Raw genomic sequence first — 15,971 nt, forward strand, 5'->3', positions numbered from 1 at the left:
TCAGTTCTAATTTCTCGTGGGTTTTTTTTATCTGTATGAAGCAGGGTTAATTTTCAAACATCCAGGAATTTTCTAGTTATCTTTGTCTTACTGATTTTTAGATTGAGTACATTGTGGTTAAAGAACCTATTTTTGGGAGCGCCTGGGTGGCTCAGTTGGTTAAGCGACTGCCTTCGGCTCAGGTCATGATCCTGGAGTCCCAGGATCGAGTCCCGCATCGGGCTCCCTGCTCAGCAGGGAGTCTGCTTCTCCCTCTGACCCTCCCCCTCTCATGCTCTCTCTATCTCATTCTCTCTCTCAAATAAATAAATAAAATCTTAAAAAAAAAAAAGAACCTATTTTTGAATCATTCCTACCATTTGAAATTTGTTGAGATTTGCTTATGGGTTAGTACATGGTCAATGTTGATAAATGTTTCATGCATGCTTGAAATGAATCTGTTTCCCACTGATATGAAGTGCAGGTCGCGCATATGCCAATTAGGTGAATTTTGTCAACCGTGTTGCTCTGATTTCTCTCCTTACACATTTTTGTTGCTTGTTTCATCAGTTACTGAAAGAGATATATTAGAGTCTCTCCTTATACTTGTGATTTTGCCTCTTTCTCCTGTTAACCTTGTTTATTTTTACTTTATATTTATTATTATGGACATTAGTCAGTTCAAGTTAATGTCTGACAACCCTAACATCTAGGTGCTTGTGGGCTTGTCTTCCCTGTCTGTTTTTCTTGTCTGTTTTTTGTTTCCTCTTGGTCCTAACTTGGTACACCTAGTTTTTCTGATTGAATGCTAGAGGGCTTACATGAAAATGTGTGGAGGCTTTGGATGGCGTCATCTCCTTCTGTAGGGGATTCACCCTAGCCTCTGGCAAGCAGTGAGAAGAGGGGCTGGCTGTCTGCCTCAATTCAGTCAAGGACTGAACAGACCTGAGGCCTGGTTTCAGGCTTTTTAAGATGGTCTTCCTCTGGATGGCCTTTCCTCCCAGACCATAGCCCTCCTGTGGTCCCAGCTGAGAACCTAGGGTCATTCTTGTGTCCTTTATCCTTGGCAAATCCTAAATTTAAATTTTGCTTGACTTCTTACCCTGCATAGCTAAGAATTGGCAAATATCTCAAGGATAAAAATGCCAACTGCCAGGATCACTCTTCTGTGTCTCCACTATCTCTTGGATCTTGACCCCTTGAGTCCCGGCTGTCTTGGAAGCCCAGAACGGTGCTTTGTGTTTCCCTGCTCTGTGAGATAATCCAAAGCTTTGCTGGCTTCTCTGCCTCCTCGTGGGTGACCTTGGCCAGGCCTTTGGCCTCTCACCCTACACCACATGTCCCAAGGGGAAAAGTGAGGACCAGATGTCCCTATCTTTCAAAGAGCTTTCTTTTTTTCTCCAAAATCGTTGCCCCTTGAACTGTGGCTACCTTGGGAGTCCTACAACTCTACCAAGAAATTTAAATAAATATTTTATCCAGCTTTCTCAGTCAATCTCAATGAAAACTTTCTCTTTTTTTAAAGATTTTATTTATTTATTTATTTATTTATTTATTTATTTATTTATTTATTTATTTATCTATTTATTTATTTGTCAGAGAGAGAAAGAGAGCACAAGGAGGGGGAGTAGCAAGCAAAGGGAGAAGCAGGCTCCCCGCTGAGCAAGGACCCTGATGCGGGGCTCCATCCCAGGACCCTGGGATCATTCCCTGAGCCGAAGGCAGACGCTTAACTGACTGAGGCACCCAGGCGTCCCTCAGTGAAAACTTTCATTTGATACAGGCTTCTCCATCATAGCCCAAAGCAGAATTATACCTTATTATCCTTTAAATTCTCACTTTAATGATTTTTGAGTCAATCAAAACTCTTCTCCCCAGCCCATTTTTGCTGTTCTATGAGGACATACTCAAATAAGGCATATATACTTCCATACGCTTTTCACTGAGTCACCTTAGGCTTATCTCCCCAATCATATTCTTTTTTTTTCCCCCAATCATATTCTAATAAATGAACTTTACAACTTTATTGCATGTGGAGTGTATAAACTGGCATCCTCAGCATGATCTCTTTGAACTTCAGCTTAATCCGGTCGAGTACATAGGGATACAATTTCCCATTTTGAAAATCATGACGCCGTAGCTCACAAGATTCACTTAGCAGAGAAGTTAAGGAGCATTCTTGAATGAAGGCTACTGAGTAAGTGGAGAAATTCTAACTAAATTGTAGTTATTTTAGCTCCAAGTGCAGCCACCATTCATGCTTCTTTTTTTATTGTGGGCTCCCTGAAGCCAGAACCTTCTTCTGCATGTTCCATCAGGCTCACAAAGGGTCGGAGTACACCCTTGTACTCTGAGCAACAGATGCTCTAGGGATGCTTGCTGAAGTGATTTATATTGTGTTGCAGCAGCTGATCAGAAGGGGAGGCTCCCAGCCTGACACTGGTTCTAACTATTGCATCAGATTTTTATTTAAAAGGAACTGAGAATAATAAATTAATTTCTGGTGCCAAAAGAAACCCACAGGAATTTATGAGAAATACAACAAACTCACTAACATTCCTACTCAGTATTTTTTCTTCTCTGTCTTATATTTAGGCACATCTGGGGATAACTAAATCAGATAAATCTGCCCCTCTCAGGCAGGCAGCTTCACCCAGCAAAAACCCCCACTAAACCACCCCAAATAAAGCAAACTGACATCATTTAACCATTAATGGGGCCTGTTATGGTCTAAAATGACAGGCATAGAAATTGAAGCCATTTCTGAAATAAGTTATTCAGAATTCCAGGGGTGGAGAGAATACAACCTTTAGTTTCAACATAAATTCTGAAGCATTTTGAAACGAAAAGAGCTGTCCATGACACATTGCCGAACAAGTCAGGAAATACAACAGATGTCTTCAAGCAGATAACCGGTCAGCTTGTCCAAATGTGGGAAAAGATTGTGTCCCCTCAGTCTGGGTCATGGGATTCAACCAGGCTTTATGAGTTACCAAGTGGAGACTAACTCAACTCTTGACAGAAGCTTTTACAGGGCTTGGGGAAAATATTCTTCACTTGTTAAAAAGTAGAAATGCCATTTCTGTTATTTGCTCACTCAGTGAACATGTCTAAGCTCCTGTCTCAGATTCAGCCTAATTTACATCTGTCCCCAGCACAGAAACTGCAATCCACGAAAGAGGTCAAAATTGTCAGCACTGTTTTGAGAAAGGGCTGCTGGGCAGAGAGTCAAGCTCCGTTTGCTGGATTTTTGAAAATGTTTTAATCAATTTTATTGAGGTATTATTCATATGTATGTGCCTACATGCACACATGTGTGTCTATGTGTCTATACGGTAAAATGAACCTATTTAAAGTATGTAGCACCAAGAGTTTCAACAAATGTATACATTCAGGTAAACAACATCAAAATCAAAACGAAGACCTTTCCTCACCCCCCCAAAAGTGTGCTTGTGCTCTCCCAGTCCATCAGAGAGATTGACAACCAGCCCTAGGCAACCACTGATCAGCTTTTTGTCACTATAGCCAAGATCTGTCGTTTCTAGAGTTTCTAGCATTTCAAATGAACAGAATTCTGAGTACGTGCTCTTTTATAACTGACTTCTTTCACACAGCATAGTTATGTTGAGATCCATCCATCTGGTTGTATGTGATTCCTTTTTATTGCTGATTGATAGTCCATAATATGCATGAACTACAATTTATTTATCCACTCACTAGTTTATGGACATTTTGGTTATTTTTAGTTTGGGGCTCTTATTAAGTGGCTAATAAACATTTATGGGTGAGTCTTTCATGGACTCATGTCTTCATATCTCTTGGGAAATGCCTAGAAGTAGAATTGCTGGGTCATATGCTAAATGCATGCTCAACTTTATAAAAACTGCCAAAATTTTCTGAAGAAGCTATACCATTTACATCAGCCTCACTATTCCCCAAGCTCCACATCCTTCCAATTCCTGAAATTGTCAGGTTTTTTGTATTAACCACTGTGATGGCTGTGTAGTTACAACTCATGGTGGTTTTTAATTTTCCCGTCCCTGATGACAAAGGATGTCAGGCACCTTTCACGTGCTTATTGGCTACTTCTACATTGCCTTTTGTAAAATGTCTCTCCCAATCCATTGAGCATTTTTATTTGAATTTTCTGTTATTGTTGCATCCTGATAGTTCTTCATATATTCAGGATATAAGTCCTTTGTCAGATACATGATAGTGAAAGTGAATATTTTCTCCCAGCCTGTGGCTGGTCTTTTTATTTATTAAAGATGTTTTTCAAAGAGCAGAAATGTTTAGTTTTGATAAAGACTGTTATGAACCGAACTCTATTTCCCCTAAAATTCACAGGTGGACGCCCTAAGCACCAAGCGAAGCCCCACACCCCCATATTTGGAGGTAAGGCCTTTAAGATGGTACTCGAGGTTAAATGAGGTCAGGAGACTGAGGCTCTATTTTGATAGAACTCCTCTCTTAGAAAGAGAGAAAGAGACACCAGGGATGCGGGTGCACAAAGAAAAGGCGACCAACCTGCTGGCACCTTGATCTTGGACTTCCAGCTTCCAGAACCCTGAGAAAATACATTTCTGTTCCTTCAGCGCCCCCAGCCTGCAGGGGAAGCCCTCGCCGACTAATACACGAACCGAGGGATCCATTTTTTCTTTCGTGATTTGTGCTTTTTATTTTCTAGCTAAGAAATCTTAGCCTACGCCAAAGTTGCAAAAATTGTCTCCTAGTTTATTTCCTGTAAGTTTTACAATTTTACCTTGAGGTCTCTTACCTATTTTGAGTTCATTTTTATGTGTGGTGCTCAGTAGGGATTGAGGTTCATTTATCATCCCCACCCCGTGTGGACATCTAGTTACTCCAGGGCCATGTGTTAGTGGCTGCCCTTCCCTTGATTGGAATATGCCAAAAATCAATGGAGTGTGTATCTGAGTTATTTACACTCTTTATTCTGTTCCACTGATCTGTGACTATTTTGGTGCCAGCACCACAATTTTCTTGGGTTTTAGAGTAAGCACTGAAATCAGGTAATCTGAGTCCTCCAACTTTTTTTTTCAAACTTGTGTCTTTTGTATATTTCACATACGTTCCATACATTTCATGTGCATTCCATATCCATTCTAGAATAAGTTTGTCAATTTTTTAAAAAGAAGCGGGGGGTCTGCTGGGATTTCATTGGGATTGCTTTGAATCTATTGGTCAATATGGGGTGGATTAATATTTTTACAGTATTCCAATCCACAAACCGAATATAGTTCTCTGCTTATTTGGGTCGTCTTTGATTTCTCTCAGTGATTATTTGTAGTTTTTAGAATACAGGTTTTGCATATATTTTGTTACATTTATCCCTAAGTATTTCCCATTATTTGATAATACTATAAATGTTATTTTGTTAAATTGCGTTCTCTAGTTGTCATTGCTAGGGAAAGATAGTTGATTTTTGCATACTGGCCTTGCATCCCCTCACCTTGCTAAAGTCACTCAGTAGTTCTAGTAGCCTTTCTTAAAAAGATTCCTTAGGATTTTCTGTGCACACAATCCTGCTGTCTATGAATGAAGAGGTTTAACTCCTTCCTTTCTAATTCAGGTGATCTTTGTTTCTGTCTCTTGAATTATTGCACCAGGTAGGATCTCTAGGACAATGTTGAATAGAGGTGGTAAAAGCAGACATTTGTCTTATTTCTCACATTATAAGGAAAGCACGCAGACTTTTATCATTAACTGATCCTCTTTATCAAAATAGAAAGTTCCTTTCTATTCCTAGTTTATTGAGAATTTTTATCACAAATTACTGTTGAATTTTCTCAAATACTTTCTCTGCATTTATTGAGATGGTTATACAATTTTTATTCTTCATTCTGTTACAGTGGTGAATTACATTGATCGATTTTTTTTTAAAGATTTTATTTATTTGACAGAGAGAGATAGTGAGAGCAGGAACACAAACAGGGAGAGTGGGAGAGGGAAAAGCAAGCTTCCCACTGAGCAGGGAGCCCGACGTGGGGCTCGATCCCAGGACCCCGGGATCATGACCTGAGCCGAAGGCAGGCGCTTAACGACTGAGCTACCCAGGAGCCCACACTGATTGATTTTAATGTTAAAATATTTCAGTTAATGATTGCATTCCTGAGATAAACTCTACTTTTGCCTTGTGTATTATCCCCTTAAGATATCACTAGTTCTACTTTTTAAAGATTTATTTGGATTTATTTAAGGATTAATAATTTATTTTTGTAAGTTCCATTTTCTTTATCTTTTGTAAGGATTTTTGAGTTGTATGTTCATGAGAGATACTGGTCTGTATTTTTTTTTAAAACAATGTCTTTATGTAGTTCTAGTATCAGGATATGATGATCTCATAAAAAGTTGGGACATGTTCTCTCTTCCTTTTTCTGAAAGAAGTCATTTAAAATTGGTATTATCTCTTTCTTAAATGTTTGCTGGAATTCACTAGTGAAGCCATCTGGATCTGGAATGTTTTGTTTTGTTTTGGGAGGAAGCTTTTAAACTATTAATCCAATTTTTTAAATGAATTATGTGTTGTGCTTGAGTTTCCAATTTCAGTTTCAATTCCAACATTACTCAGATTTTAACAAAAACTATATGCAGAAGCCGAACTAAGAAACCCCCAAGTGACTTAATTAAACATTATATATTCAAACAATTATTTCTTTTAAAAGATAAATGGCAAAAGCAAACTTAAAAGGTGTAATGGGATAGACTATCTGAATCCCTGAATCAGTCTTTTTCTCTCCCTAAATCAAGATCAGGTGTCCTTTGATCTCTGACATTCCAGTGTCTCTTGGAGAGACACGGACAGCCAAGCACATGGGTTGCTCCAGGCAAGTGGCTTGATGATGGTGTGACCAACTGGCATCTTATTCCCCGGCTCTCCCCGGTCAGGAGTTACAGTATTTTTCATCAGCATGCTTCCATAATTAGCGTCTTGGTAAGCATAACTCTATTTGCTGCTCTTTGCTCTATTTGTGCCTGTCAATTTAGAAAGGAAATAGCCAAATCCTCATGTTCTTTCGCATAATGCCAGTCATATTAGTCAAAGCAGGCCATCATGGGTAACACAAATAGCTCTAAGGATGAGAGATACCGCTCACAAAGCTCGAGACACATTCATAACACATATCAGGCTATTGTGGGTTTTTTTTTTTTTTTCTTGAGTAAGTTGTGTCTTTAAGCAATTGGTCATTTCATCCAATTTGTTGATTTTATTGGCATGAAGTTGTTCATCACACTCCCTTACTATGCTGTTATTTATTGTCTCTAGAGTCTGTGGTTAGCTCTTCTCTTTCATTCATTATGTTAGTAATTTGTCTCTCTCTCTCTCTCTCATTCTCTGATGAATCTTGCCACAAGTTTTTCAATGTATTGGTCTTTTTGGAAAACTGCTTTTGGTTTTGTTGAAGCTCTCGATTATTTGTCCGTTTTCTATTTCTGCTCCTTATTATTTCTTTCCATTTACTTTGGGTGTCATTTGCTTTTTTTTTCCTAGTTTTTTTTTTTTTTTTTTCAGAATTAAACTAGAAATGTTGATAAAATACCTTTGTAAAATAAACATTTAAAGACAAAAATTTTTCATCAAGCAGTATCCCACAAATTTTATGGTGAGTTTTCATAATCACCTATTAAGGTATCTTCGTAAATATCTCGTGATATACTTTTTGAATCAAGGCTTTTGAATCAAGAAGTGTGTTGTTTGGGGTGCCTGAGTGGATCAGTCGGTTGAGCATCTGACTCTTGATTTCAGCTCAGGTCATGATCTCAGGTTGTGAGATAGAATCACACATAGGGCTCTGCGCTCAGCAGGGAGTCTGCTTGAGATTCTCTCCCTCACCCCCTCCCTCTGCTCCTCCCCCCTGCTTGCTCACTCTCTCTTTCTCTCTCTCTCTCTCTAAAATAAATAAATAAATCTTAAAAAAAAAAGAAGTGTGTTGCTTAATTTCTACATATTTGGGGGTTTTAGATATCTTTCTGTTACTGATTTTTGGTTTAATTCCATTTTGTTGGGATTAAACAAACTTTGTTTTCAGTCCTTCAGATATACTGAGATTTGTTTTTATGACATCTTGATACATATTCTATTTGCACTTTAAAAAATTGTGCATACTATCGTTAAATTGATGCTCAATAAATGTCAGTTAGGGTCAAATTGGCTTAAAGGTTGTTCAGGTGTTTTTTATCTTTACTGATTTTTTGATTTTTGTTCTATCAGTAATTGAGGGAAACATACTGAAATCTCCAACAACAATTGTGGATCCATCTATTTATCTTTGCAGTTCTATAAATTTTGCTTCACACACTTTGAAATTATCTTAGTAAAAGTATATTTTGTGTCTCTTGATGAATTGTGTTTTATTATAATTAAATATTCATTTTTATCTCTGATTATATTTCTTTGCCCAATACCACTTTTTCTTTTCTTTTTTAAGTTTCAGATATTTATTAATCAGTGTAAAATAAACCCCAACACAATACACCAACATGACTTCATGCATTTAGAGGGGAAATATTTCCTGGATAAGTGGAAAACTGTGCAGATGTCTTCTGGGAGATCTTCATTCTAAGCAGCATTATAGTGAAACATTTCACTTAGAAGTCTGGATTTTCGGGGCGCCTGGGTGGCTCAGTTGGTTAAGCGACTGCCTTCGGCTCAGGTCATGATCCTGGAGTCCCAGGATCGAGTCCCACATCGGGCTCTCTGCTCAGCAGGGAGTCTGCTTCCCCCTCTGACCCTCCTCCCTCTCATGTTCTCTGTCTCTCATTCTCTCTCTCTCAAATAAATAAATAAAATAAAATAAAAAAGAAGTCTGGATTTTCTTTCTTCAGTTTGCTGTAATCTATACTCACTGAGCAGAACTTGTATTGATCATTGGGACCCAGTTTGTTCCAGGGTTCTATGTTATTCTTCCTGGCCCAACTGACATCAGGATTGAACAATGCCAGGCACAAGACATACAGGGCTGCTCCAATAACATAGGAAGATGCAGATCAAACTCGGATGCTTCTTGGCCTGATCCAGGATCTGATGTAACATGGCTGTGGCAGAGGCCTCCCGTCCAGAAGGAGAAAATATCAAATCTGCCAGGCCCAGCACTAAGTAGTCCTACACTAACGATGAACGGATGTCCAAAGTCACCCAGCTACTTTTTCTGATAATAATACAGTCACACGTCTTCTTATCATTATTCTTTTCATGGTGTGTCTGATTCCATCCTTTTACTTGCAAACTATCTGTGCTTTTATGTTTAAAGTGGGTTCCTTGTAGACAGCATATAGTTGGATCTGCCTTTTTAGCCTATCCGATAGAATCTGATTTTTAAATTGGGGTGTTTAGACCATTTATATTTAATGTAATTTTTGGTATGAATTTTCCAACTTGTTTCTTGTTTCCGATTTGTCCCATCTGTTCTTTGCTCCTTTTTCCTTCTTTCCCTGCCTTCCTTTGGGTTAATTAGGTCTCCTTTTCATTCCATTCAATCTCCACTATTGACTAATTAGGTACACTTCTTTATTTTTTTTTTAGTGGTTTCTCCACAGCTTACAATAGATATCTTTAGCTCATTACAGTTCCCCTGTAAGTAAAATTATATCCTTTCATGTGCAGTTTTTGACCTTTACAACACTATACATTCATTTCTGCCTCCTATCCTTCATAGTATTATCATCATACATTTATTCAATTATCTTTTAAAGAACTTAAAAAATGAGGACTAAAACCATTTTCTAACATATTTATACTATTTTTGACACTCTTTGCTTCTTTGAGTAGATCCAAGTTTACAGCTGATATCATTTTTTTCTTCCTGAAGAATTTCCTTTAATCTTTCTTGCTGTGTGGTTCTGCCAGTAATGAAATCTATCAGCTTTTGTTACCAGGAAAAGTTTGTTTTCATTTTTAAAGAATATTTTCTCTGACTATAGAATTCTATATTGACAGAGTGTCCTTTTTTCCTTTCAGCACCTCAAAGGTGTCTTTTCTTGTTTTCTGGTTTGCACAGCTTGTGACAAAAAGTCTGTGGTACTGTTATCTTTCATCCTCTGACATAGAGTGCCTTTTTTCTTTAGACACTTTTAATAGTTTCATTATTGGTTTTCAACAATTTGATCATGATGTGCCTTTGTCTTTTATTTTTGTTCTGCTTGGGATTTACTGAGGTTCTTTGGTCTATGAGTTTACATTTTTCATCAAATATGGAAAAGTGTTGCCAATAGTACTTTAAATATTTTTCTGTCCTTTTTCTCTCCTCTGGGACTTTAGCAACATATGCATTATATTGTTTATGCTGCCTTTTAATGGTTAAGCTTTTTAAAAATTTTTCTGTGTTTGAGTTTAGACGGTTTCTATTGCTATGTCTTTAAATTCACTGATGCTTTAAGTTTCTTCTAATCTACTCTTAACCAGTGTTAAGGTTAAGTGACTTTTTCATTTCACATATTGTATTTTTGCCTCTAAAAATTCTATGTAGTTCTTTTCTCAAGGATTTTTGTATCTTCTATTTTACATCATTATATTAATATTTTGCTTTAGGACCTTGTACATACAGAGCATGTTTTTTTTAAGTTTATTTATTTATTTTTTAGTAATCTCTACATCCATTCTGGGGCTTGAACTCATGACTGCAAGACCAAGAGTCACACACGCATGCTACTGACTGAGCCAGCCAGGCACCTCTTGAGCATATTTATAATAGCCTTTTTAAAGACCTTGTTTGCTAATTCTGCCATTTCTGTTTCTGCTTCAACTGACTGATTTTTCTCTTCATTTTGAGTCACATTATCCTGTTTCTTGGTGTGTCTAGCAATTTTTAGTTAAATTTTTATTTCACTGTGAATATTACGCTGTCAACTATTTTGTTGTCTTCCAGTAGAGAGTGTTGGAATTTTTATATCAGGAGATTAAATTGCCAAGGATTAGCTTACCTCTTTCAAGGTTTGTTTAAACCTTTGTTAGGGCAGGTCTGGAACTGAATGCCCCGGATGATCAATACGAAATTTCCACTCTGTCTGGTTATAGACTAAACATCTCCTCACCTGTATGAACCTTGGGAACTGTGCAACTGACAAATCTTTGCCTGAAGTCATGGTGTTTCAGTCTTCACATGCGGGACTTATAATTCAACAAGCATTTCAGGGGACCCCTGTGCAATTTGGGGGATTTCTTCTTCTGCATAGATTCTTCTCTCCAGAGCTCTAGCTATCCTTCCAACTATTTTGGCATCCCTGGACATTGAGCTCCATCTCCTTAACTCGGTGAGGCCTCTGTGCTCTGCTTGAAATTTCTTCTGTGTATCACAGTCCAGAATGTGCCTCTAGACACAAATCCATAGAGATCACTGGGCTCATCTTATTTGTTTCCCTTCTCTCAGGGATCATACTCCCAGGTAGCATGTTAACCAATGTCTGAAAGCAGTTGTTTAATATATTCTGATCACTTTCCTAGTTTGTTATGGTGGGAAAGTAAATCCGAACTCTGCTACTCTAGCATGGTCAGAAATGGAAATCCTCTGTGCTGAATTTTAATTCAGAAGCTCTCAGCCGGGCTGGGGAAAGCAGAGGTGGGTTAACAGGTTTGCAGATTAAACAGACATATAATATGTATGCAAAACATATTGGTGCAGTATGATGAAATAGACAGAAAAACCTGACCAAGAGGGACCTGGGATAGACTCGCCAATAGAGTAGGTAGACTGGAGCTGGAACCAGTGGGGCTGGATCATCTGGTGCCCACCGATTAGTGATAACTGCCCCTCCCGGTGATAAGAGGAGGGAATCAAACCTGGGATGGGCCTTCCCTGGGCAGGGGCCATAAAAGGATGCAGTCAAGGAGATGAGTAGCCACAGCTCCCCAAGCACCGTCTCAAAGACTAGTGTCTTTTCAACATTTTCAAAGGTTACATTTGACATGACAGTCACTAAAATAGTAATAAAAATTTGTTAATGTAAGCAATATGAAATACTCCATTGAAATACCTGTGCCTCAGATATGAGAACCTGGAGAAAGTAATCAAAGAGTAGGGACCTTTTTGTGATCATTTTCCCACCACATCCTACACATGCTTGTGCACAGCCCCCCCCCTTATGTTCAGCAGGTTTCTACAGCCATTGGTAGGTCCCAACAAGGCCCAGTCTGGCCCTAATGTCCCCACTCCTTAAGCTTCCTACCATGAATTCTACGTCCAAGGCAGGCAGAGTTCCTCACGGTTCCCCATGCACATGGGTGCCCTTTCCCCCAAGAACCTGTGCATCTGGTGGGTCCTCTAGATGGGAAGTCTTCCCACCACTTCTGCCAGTTCCACCCCATCTAGCTGACTTCTTCTTTCTTGTCCTTATAGATCCAGCCCACCATGTCCATCTCCATGAAATCTTTTCCCCTCACCTCTCTGTGCATGAGTGTGTGGCCCCTTCACTTATATTTGATCTTTGTTCACCTGTTCCTCCTATTAAAGTGGAACTTCTTAAAGACAAAGATTTTGCCTTATACATTTTCATAGTATTTTATCTCTAGACCAAGGAACATGGTAGAAGTTCAGCAAATGATGCTAAATGGTACACTCACTTCCACCTTAGGAATTTATCTGCCAAATGGACCGGAATACTAATGTCAGCCAATCCAAGCATCCCTTTTTCTCCACTCACTGCTGATTAAAGGCTGCTAATTTACCCTGTGAAAACTCACTGATGGCTACAGCCCCTTTGCCAATACATTTGTTCTTTCTGTGTGTACCAACACAGTGAGTCTGGTGTCATGGTTCTTAGTCACGTCGGCATGCACTCAAGGCTTCACCCTGGTCACCTTATATAGATTTATGCTTCCTCAAGTCTTCTTGATTCCTCACTTTCTACCCACTCCCAGGAAGGATCATTTCTATATATGGCTCCTTTTATCATCTTCCTGTTGAAATTTAATAGTTTTGATCTCAAGGACGGGGTGCTGTTTTACTGGGCTCTGTCCTAAAGCTGGAGGCATCTCCCCATACCCCTGGAACCAACAACCAGCCCTACAATTTTGAATCCATTTCATAGTTGTGTGACTTTAAATGAGTTACTTCTCATCACTGAGTTTGATCATCTACAAAATGAGGATATTGATGATAATTATTAATGATGTTAGTCATAGTGATAATTCAATCACAGGGTTGCTGGGATGATGCAATGAAATCAAATATGTCAAGAACTAGTATGATGCACATAGTAGGCATTCAGTAAATATTGTTGTTCTTCTTATTAGCGCTTCATACACAGATGATGCCACCTCTCACTCCAGCCCTCCTGCCTCTCACAAATATATAAATACTTCTAGGATCTGTTATGGGTTATGCAACAGTGGGAGGAGATTAACAAGAAGAAGAGTGTCTGCCACTCGCATCAGAGGGGGTGATGTTATATAAATGCTAACTTGAGAGCAGACACAATTTCAAAAGCCAGTTCAGTGGAGACTTAGGAACCAGAGACCCAGAATGTCATCTACAAGCATTGTGTGGGATTCCGAACACAGAGAACCCTGTATGATTCTGAAAATTTGGTCTGTGAGAATTGTGTGGGTTTATGGAACATCAGATTCTAGGAATGCTATGTGACTCTAGATCAAATGGCTTAAAAGAACTTTGGTTGATTCTGAAGCATTAACCTGAAAGAATGTTATATGATTTACAATTTTTGGTTATGATAATGTTATGCCATTTCATAACCTTGTGTGAAACATGACCTGCAATAAACTTACATGATTCTGAAAATTCCGTTTATTAAAACATTATGTAATTCTCAAAACTTGGCCTGAAAGAATTAGTATGCTTGATTCCAGAATCCTGGCTGTGACAAGATTACTGTAATAACACAGTGTTATTGCTGAAACTTGCTATACAAGAATATGTGATTTGGAAGCTTGGTCTATAAGAAATTAAGTGTAAATCTGGAATCTTGGTCTCCATGTACCTTAGCCTATAGGACTCTTGCATGCGTCTAAAAGCTTGTTTTGTAGGAATCTCAGATAATTCTGAATGCTCGATCAAGAGAATTTCATGTGATTTGGAAGGTTGGTTTCTTGGATTTTGTTTCTGAATCCTGGTTTGTAAGAATTTTAGGTGAATCTGGAATTTTAGCCTGAGTGAATTTTATCTAATTCTAGAATCTCGGCTAATGAAAATTTTACGTGATTCAGAATCCTGGCATATAATAGCACAGCAGGTCAGCACTTTGGCCAGTAAGAATGTGGTACAAGTAATCTGGCCCATAGTAACACACTTTCTCGTTTCAGAAACTTCATCTTTATGAAGTGTGATTATGGAAGCTTGGTATATCAAAGATCGCTTAGCTTCCCTTAATACCGGTTTTTCCTTTCTTCCTTGGTTATAAGCCACCCGACTTTTAGCTGGGGACATGGCCACCTGAAATAAAAATTAAACTTCTCATCCTCTCTTGCAGGTTTATGTTGTCCTTGTAACCAAACTCTGGTCAATGACAGGTGAACAGAAGAAGCATACATACTTTCTAGGAAAGGAGCCTGAGCTCCTGACACTGGGGAATACTATCCCAACCCTACAAAACATGAAAGAGAATTCAACTGCACATTTAAGCAAGCTGAATTCACTATTTTAATTCAAAGAACAATAGATGATTCTAAAGCCTTGTTTTCTGTCATTCTGGCACCATGGCCTACAAATTTTCTGTGATTCAATACGTTGGTGTGCTGAATTATCTGTCGCCAACCAAACACACTGCCACCCTTTTGAAGAGGAGAAGCCAAGAACATTTCCCAGCATTCCCTTCAGAGTGGTTCTGGATTAGTTTGCCTAGGAGAGGCCTTCATGTGAGATTTAGAAGAGAGAAGAAGAGAGACCCTTAGTCTCCAAAGACAGTGATAGGCAACATCATGGGCAGACTCTGGCTGCAACACCTTAGAACAGAAGTTAACAAACTATAGCCCACAGGCGAAGCTAACATATTGCATGTTTTTTGTTAATAAAGTTTGATTGAAACATGGTTATGTTTACCTTTGTCTATGTTCGCTTTCACACTACAACAGCAAAGCTGAGTGGTTGTTACAGGGACTATATGCAGCCTACAAAGACTTAAATACTCACTACCTGACCCAGCACAGAGAAAGCTTGCTCATTCCTTCTGTAGAATACATGGTCAGGGTTCCGTAACTTCAATTTAATAAGTATGTACCAAGTATCAGATGTCTGCCGTGGGGGAAGGGGAGAGTCTTGTTCATGGGGTGGGTACCATTTAACGGGGCAAGCTAAAGTATATCCAGGTAAGAGGGTCTCAAGCTTGCTTACGCCATCTTCAGATGTTCAGAGAAATATATAATTTTATTTTTCTTTCCCAATAATTGATCTGATCTCCTTCTAGTCACTATCCATTGGGTAACAGAGGCAAGAAAAGTTACAATTTAATCTACCCCAGTAATTTTAAAGTGCATAAAATAATTTCGTCTTTTTAAAGCAATGCTTGGTTTCCTTAGGTAAAAACATACAGGGTGTGGCAGCTGAGGGAAAGATGGGTCTTTGGATTCTTGCAGTGTCCCCTAAATGCTAAGTCCAGCTGCAGAGGGGCAGGTCTTGAGAGCTCCTTGGGCTGGTGACCGTGGGGAGGTCCTGGGGGTGTGCCTGGCATCTGCTGCTGGAGTCCGTGGTTGCCATAACTCACAGATTGCACTCCCCCTTCCTCTGCATGGTCAGATCACCCCAACTGATTTGGCCCCACTTCGGTTCTGGCTGTTATTTTGATTGAAGTCTGGTCTTCAAGTTCACTCTAAGCAAATAGATACTTCCCTAGAGAAAAGTAGCTCACAATGCTGTGAATACAACAATAACAAAAAGTCAGCTTCATTGTCATCTCCCAACCTCCTTAGACCCAGTGGGAGAAAAAAGAGGATTCCTGGACCCATCGGGACTTCTTGCGCTCTGGGCAAGGCACTGGGACCCCTGAGGAGGGAACCAGGTGTTATTACATCAGCCTGCGAGTTCTCA

At 39.1% G+C, this 15,971-nt stretch overlaps 1 pseudogene; it reads right to left on the reverse strand.

Moving 5' to 3' along the window:
- Window positions 1–8,805: 8,805 nt before the first annotated feature.
- On the reverse strand, window positions 8,806–9,031 carry LOC110584007 (annotated as a pseudogene).
- Window positions 9,032–15,971: the final 6,940 nt, after the last annotated feature.

Source organism: Neomonachus schauinslandi, chromosome 9 (assembly GCF_002201575.2).
Source record: "Neomonachus schauinslandi chromosome 9, ASM220157v2, whole genome shotgun sequence".
Lineage (NCBI taxonomy): Eukaryota > Metazoa > Chordata > Mammalia > Carnivora > Phocidae > Neomonachus > Neomonachus schauinslandi.